The following is a 6,938-nucleotide window of genomic DNA, read 5'->3' as shown; positions in this document are numbered from 1 at the left end:
GGATCGGCTTATACTCGGGTCGGCTTATATTCGAGTATATACGGTAATTTTGTTTTTCTAAGCCATTCAGAGGTGGACTTTCTGGTATATTTTGGATCATTGACCTGCTGCATAACCCAAGCACGCTTCAGCTTGTGGTCATGAACAGATTGCCGGATTGTCGCCTTCAGGATTTTTTTGTAGACTGCAGAATTCGTGGTTCCAATTACCACCACAAGCGTTCCAGGTCCCAAAGCAGCAAAACAGCCTCAGACCATCACACCTCCACCACCACCAGGTTATTTTACTGCTGGTATGATGCTTCTTTTTTGAAATTCTGTGTTACTTTTATGACAGATTTAATGGGACATACACCAGTCTCTTTCTTATGGTGGAAGTGGGAAAGATCAGGACAGATAAGTACACAGCTGGGAAAATGTTACAAGAAGGGTAGGGGGGATAGTGCAAGGGAGCCCAGTCCTGATCTGGCACAACCTAGTAAATATGCCTGTTTGGCTGATATTAGGAATGCAAGCCAGGACTGGGATCACTGCAGCAGGATGTTGCTCCTAGCAACCAGGAAAAGGACTGCTGTAGAAAGGAGAGAAATAGGAGTGCAGCAAAGGCAAGACAGATGTTGGTGGTAGGGGGCTCTATAATCAGGCAGACAGACAGGGTCATCTGACTCCGAGACTGAATGCCGAACAGTGTGTTGTCTGCCGGGTGCTCGGATTCGATGTATTGCGGATTGGATAGATAGATTGCTGGGTGGGGCTGGGGAAAATCCAGCGGTCATGGTACACATCGGTATCAATGACAAAGTTAGAGGAAAGTGGAAGGTCCTTAAGAATGATTACAGGTAACAAGGAGAGAAGCTGAAGGCCAGGATCTGCAAGGTGGTGTTTTAAAAAATACTGCCAGTGCCACGAGCGCCACTAGATAGGCAGCGGGTGCTTAGGGAGATAAATAAGTGGCTTAGAAATTGGTGCAGGAAGGAAGGGTTTGGGTTCATGGAGAACTGGGCCGACTTGTCTGTATCAGATACAGGCTCAACGATAGGGACAGGCTCCAACTCAATGGGGAGGGTGCAGCTGTGCTTGGGGAAAAAATGGTAAGACGGATGGAGGAGCTTTTAAACTAGGATCTGAGGGGAGGGATGTTAGTTGTGCCAATAAGGCTAGGTTCACATTGCGCTAGGTGAGTCCGTCTAACGGACACGTTTTTAAGTAGTGAAAACGCAACATAACGCACATACTAACGCGGCCATAGACTTGCATTGTCTGACGCCTCGTGACGCATGCCAAATTTGGCATGCGTTAGTCACATAACGTTTTTTTCTGATGGACCTTGGAACGCGGCTTGCAGCGTTTTTGGGTCCGGCCAAGCTAACGCAATACTAACGGAAGCGTTAATTCTGCCATTGATGTCTATGGCAAACGCAGCCAGACGCAAATCTTGATACATTTCCAAATAGAACCATACGTTTTAATAGCGTTTGAGGGAGGTCCATGTGGTCATGTGACAGGAAACAGGATTTCGGCCATTAACTGTCCCCAGCGCACATCCTGAGGCCTGCTCCACACCAGAGAAAAAGTGTCTTGCAAAAGATCACAGGAAATGTAAGTACATTTGTATATATATATATATATATATATATATACTAGATGGTGGCCCGATAACGCATCGTGTATTCTAGAATATGCATGTCCACGTAGTATATTGCCCAGCCATGTAGTATGTAGTATATTGCCCAGCCACGTAGTATATTGCCCAGCCATGTAGTATGTAGTATATTGCCCAGCGACGTAGTATATTGCCCAGTGACGTAGTATACATCACAGAGCCACGTAGTGTATTGCACAGTGAAGTAGTATACAGCACCCAGCGACGTAGTATACAGAACCCAGTCACGTAGTATATTGCACAGCGACGTTTGTCACAGTACCCTGTGTGAGCGGTGAGCAGAGGGGTGTATGCGGGCGCCGGGCAGTGAGTGCGGGGCGGCCCTTTTTTTCTGACTGTGCGCGTCGCTGATTGGTCGCGGCAGCCATGACAGGCAGCTGCCGAGACCAATCAGCAAATTAATACCGTGACAGAAGGACAGAAAGACGGAAGTACCCTAGACAATTATATAGTAGATATCTCTGTATACATCATGGGAGTCTGTATTGTACGACGGATGTGTGTGTACTAAAAATGTATTGCTTTGTTGCAGATGTCGGATAGTGAGGGAAGCAGCAGCAGCGTGTCTGCGGTTTTTTCTTCTCAGTCGGTAGGCTTGCACTTTAAAAAACCACTAAAATTTGTGTGAAAATTCAGTGTATTAAGCTAAGCACGTGTATAATCATGTTTCTATTGCAAATAGGAGTCTTCGGAGCCCGAGGCTGTTAGGCCCCCCCAAAAAAAACAGGCAAAACCAACAAAGGTACATGGCAGACATTTTTAAGTTTTGCAAACATAAATTTATTGATCAAAGAAATGTAATTTTTTTTTTCCATTTACATACACAATAGGTTGTGGCACACGGAGGACACAAGAGGAAGAAGGTTCCTCGCCGTCTGTCGTCTCCACAACTGCCAGTGGTAAATATAAAACTAGAAATTTTCTATCCAATATTTATCTACAATCTATCTATTCACTTTCTATCTGCTATATCTATAAACTATCTATCCACTATCTATCTCTCTCTCTATCTTTCGCTGTATCTATCTATGTATCTATCTATCTATGTATCTATCTATCTATGTATCTATCTATCTATGTATTTATCTATGTATCTATCTATCTCTGTATCTATCTATCTATGTATCTATCTATTAGCCTACCAATAAACTGAAATTGAACCTTTCAACATAACGTTTTGTGTTTACATAGTCCAAGTCAGCGAGCCAAAAAAAGAAAAGGATTGTGGTTGACGAAGAGCCGTTGACCATTCACAACGAGACACTGATCAACCTTGTGGAAGCCAACCCCTCAATATGGGACCAAAGCGACAGCTCCCACCATGACATAGTGAAGAACCGCAAGTTGTGTGATCAAATTATCTCTCACTTCGATCCCCGATACATGGAGAAGTCGTCAACCTCAAAGAAAAAAATTGGTAAATATTGGTGATGTTAACCCCTTCATGACCCAGCCTATTTTGGCCTTAATGACCTTGCCGTTTTTTGCAATTCTGACCAGTGTCCCTTTATGAGGTAATAACTCAGGAACGCTTCAACGGATCCTAGCGATTCTGAGATTGTTTTTTCGTGACATATTGGGCTTCATGGTAGTGGTAAATTTAGGTCGATAATTTCTGAGTTTATTTGTGAAAAAAACGGAAATTTGGCGAAAATTTTGAAAATTTCGCAATTTTCACATTTTGAATTTTTATTCTGTTAAACCAGAGAGTTATGTGACACAAAATAGTTAATAAATAACGTTTTCCACATGTCTACTTTACATCAGCACAATTTTGGAAACAAATTTTTTTTTGCTAGGAAGTTATAAGGGTTAAAATTTGACCAGTGATTTCTCATTTTTACAACAAAATTTACAAAACCATTTTTTTTAGGGACCACCTCACATTTGAAGTCATTTTGAGGGTTCTATATGGCTGAAAATACCCAAAAGTGACACCATTCTAAAAACTGCACCCCTCAAGGTGCTCAAAACCACATTCAAGAAGTTTATTAACCCTTCAGGTGTTTCACAGCAGCAGAAGCAACATGGAAGTAAAAAATGAACATTTAACTTTTTAGTCACAAAAATGATCTTTTAGCAACAATTTTTTTATTTTCCCAAGGGTAAAAGGAGAAACTGGACCACGGACGTTGTTGTCCAATTTGTCCTGAGTACGCTGATACCTCATATGTGGGGGTAAACCACTGTTTGGGCGCACGGCAGGGCTCGGAAGGGAAGGAGCGCCATTTGACTTTTTGAATGAAAAATTGGCTCCAATCTTTAGCGGACACCATGTCGCGTTTGGAGAGCCCCCGTGTGCCTAAACATTGGAGCTCCCCCACAAGTGACCCCATTTTGGAAACTAGACCCCCAAGGAACTTATCTAGAGGCATAGTGAGCACTTTAAACCCCCAGGTGCTTCACAAATTGATCCGCAAAAATGAAAAAGTACTTTTTTTTCACACAAAATTTCTTTTAGCCTCAATTCTTTCATTTTCACATGGGCAACAGGATAAAATGGATCCTAAAATGTGTTGGGCAATTTCTCCTGAGTACGCCGATACCTCATATGTGGGGGTAAACCACTGTTTGGGTGCACGGCAAGGCTCGGAAGGGGAGGCGTGCCATTTGACTTTTTGAATGGAAAATTAGCTCCAATCGTTAGCGGACACCATGTCGCGTTTGGAGAGCCCCTGTGTGCCTAAACATTGGAGATCCCCTACAAGTGACCCCATTTTGGAAACTAGACCCCCCAAGGAACTTATCTAGATGCATAGTGAGCACTTATAACCCCCAGGTGCTTCACAAAAGTTTATAACGCAGAGCCGTGAAAATAAAAAATAATTTTTCTTTCCTCAAAAATGATTTTTAGCCCAGAATTTTTTATTTTCCCAAGGGTAATAGGAGAAATTGGACCCCAAATGTTGTTGTCCAGTTTGTCCTGAGTACGATGATACCCCATATGTGGGGGTAAACCACTGTTTGGGCGCACGGCAGGGCTCGGAAGGGATGGCATGCCATTTGGCTTTTTGAATGGAAAATTAGCTCCAATCATTAGCGGACACCATGTCGCGTTTGGAGAGCCCCTGTGTGCCTAAACATTGGAGCTCCCGCACAAGTGACCCCATTTTGGAAACTAGACCTCCCAAGGAACTAACCTAGATGTGTGGTGAGCACTTTGAACCCCCAAGTGCTTCACAGAAGTTTATAACGCAGAGCCATGAAAATAAAAAATAATTTTTCTTTTCTCAAAAATGATTTTTTTAGCCCACAATTTTTTATTTTCCCAAGGGTAACAGGAGAAATTGGACCCCAAAAGTTGTTGTCCAGTTTCTCCGGAGTACGCTGATACCCCATATGTGGGGGTAAACCACTGTTTTGGCACACGTCGGGGTTCGGAAGGGAAGTAGTGACGTTTTGAAATGCAGACTTTGATGGAATGCTCTGCGGGCGTCAGGTTGCTTTTGCAGAGCCCCTGATGTGCCTAAACAGTAGGAACTCCCCACACGTGACTCCATTTTGGAAACTAGACCCCCAAGGGAACTTATCTAGATGTGTGGTGAGCACTTTGAACCCCCAAGTGCTTCACAGAAGTTTATAACGCAGAGCCGTGAAAATAATAAATGTATTTCCTTTCCTCAAAAATATTTTTTTAGCCCAGAATTTTTTATTTTTGCAAGAGTAACAGGAGAAATTGGACCCAAAAGTTGTTGTCCAGTTTCTCCTGAGTACGCTGATACCCCATATATGGGGGTAAACCACTGTTTCGGCACATGCCGGGGCTCGGAAGGGAAGTAGTGACGTTTTGGAATGCAGACTTTGATGGAATGGTCTGCGGGCATCATGTTACATTTGCAGAGCCCCTGATATGCCTAAACAGTAGAAACCCCCCACAAGTAACCCCATTTTGGAAACTAGACCCCCCAAGGAACTTATCTAGATGTGTGGTGAGCATGTTCAACCCCCAAGTGCTTCACAGAAGTTTACAACGCAGAGCCGTGAAAATAAAAAATCATTTTTCTTTCCTCAAAAAAGATGTTTTAGCAAGCAATTTTTTATTTTCACAAGGGTAACAGGAGAAATTGGGCCCCAATATTTGTTGCCCAGTTTGTTGTGAGTGTGCTGGTACCCCATATGTGGGGGTAAACCACTGTTTGGGCACACGTCAGGGCTCGGAAGGGAAGTAGTGACATTTGAAATGCAGACTTTGATGGAATGGTCTGCGGGCGTCACATTGCATTTGCAGAGCCCCTGATGTGCCTAAACAGTAGAAACACCCCACAAGTGACCCCATTTTGGAAACTAGACCCCCCCAAGGAACTTATCTAGATGTGTGATGAGCACGTTCAACCCCCAAGTGCTTCACAGAAGTTTACAACGCAGAGCCGTGAAAATAAAAAATCATTTTTCTTTCCTCAAAAAAGATGTTTTAGCAAGCAATTTTTTATTTTCACAAGGGTAACAGGAGAAATTGGGCCCCAATATTTGTTGCCCAGTTTGTTGTGAGTGTGCTGGTACCCCATATGTGGGGGTAAACCACTGTTTGGGCACACATCAGGGCTCGGAAGGGAAGTAGTGACATTTGAAATGCAGACTTTGATGGAATGGTCTGCGGGCATCACGTTGCATTTGCAGAGCCCCTGATGTGCCTAAACAGTAGAAACACCCCACAAGTGACCCCATTTTGGAAACTAGACCCCCGAAGGAACTTATCTAGATGTGTGGTGAGCACTTTCAACCCCCAAGTGCTTCACAGAAGTTTATAACGCAGAGCCGTGAAAATAAAAAATAATTGTTCTTTCCTCAAAAATTATGTTTTAGCAAGTAATTTTTTATTTTTGCAAGGGTAACAGGAGAAATTGGACCCCAACAGTTGTTGCCCAGTTTGTCCTGAGTACGCTGGTACCCCAAATGTGGGGGTAAACCACTGTTTGGGCGCACGTCGGGGCTTGGAAGGGAGGGAGCACCATTTGACTTTTTGAACGCAAGATTGGCTGGAATCAATGGTGGCGCCATGTTGCGTTTGGAGACCCCTGATATGCCTAAACAGTGGAAACCCCTCAATTCTAACTTCAACACTAACCCCAACACACCCCTAATCCTAATCCCAACTGTAGCCATAAACCTAATCACAACCCTAACCCCAACACACCCCTAACCACAACGCTAACCGCAACACACCTGTAACCCTAATTCCAACCCTAATCCTAACCCTAATCCCAACCCTAACCCTAATCCCAACCCTAACCACAACTGTAACCCCAACGCACCCCTAACCCTATCCGTAACCCTAG

General features: G+C 43.7%; 1 long non-coding RNA gene across 1 annotated transcript; it reads left to right on the top strand.

Annotated features, from left to right (window-relative positions):
* The first annotated feature begins 2,378 nt into the window (after window positions 1–2,378).
* LOC143760271 (uncharacterized) lies at window positions 2,379–3,020 on the top strand. Its single transcript, XR_013212260.1, has 3 exons — window positions 2,379–2,404; window positions 2,493–2,561; window positions 2,854–3,020. It is a non-coding gene; the product is annotated as an uncharacterized LOC143760271 (long non-coding RNA).
* The last annotated feature ends 3,918 nt before the right edge of the window (window positions 3,021–6,938 follow it).

Source organism: Ranitomeya variabilis, chromosome 1 (genome assembly GCF_051348905.1).
Source record: "Ranitomeya variabilis isolate aRanVar5 chromosome 1, aRanVar5.hap1, whole genome shotgun sequence".
Taxonomy (NCBI): Eukaryota; Metazoa; Chordata; class Amphibia; order Anura; family Dendrobatidae; genus Ranitomeya; species Ranitomeya variabilis.
Note: the sequence above shows the minus strand (reverse complement) of the source record. Positions and strands in the feature narration are given on the sequence as shown.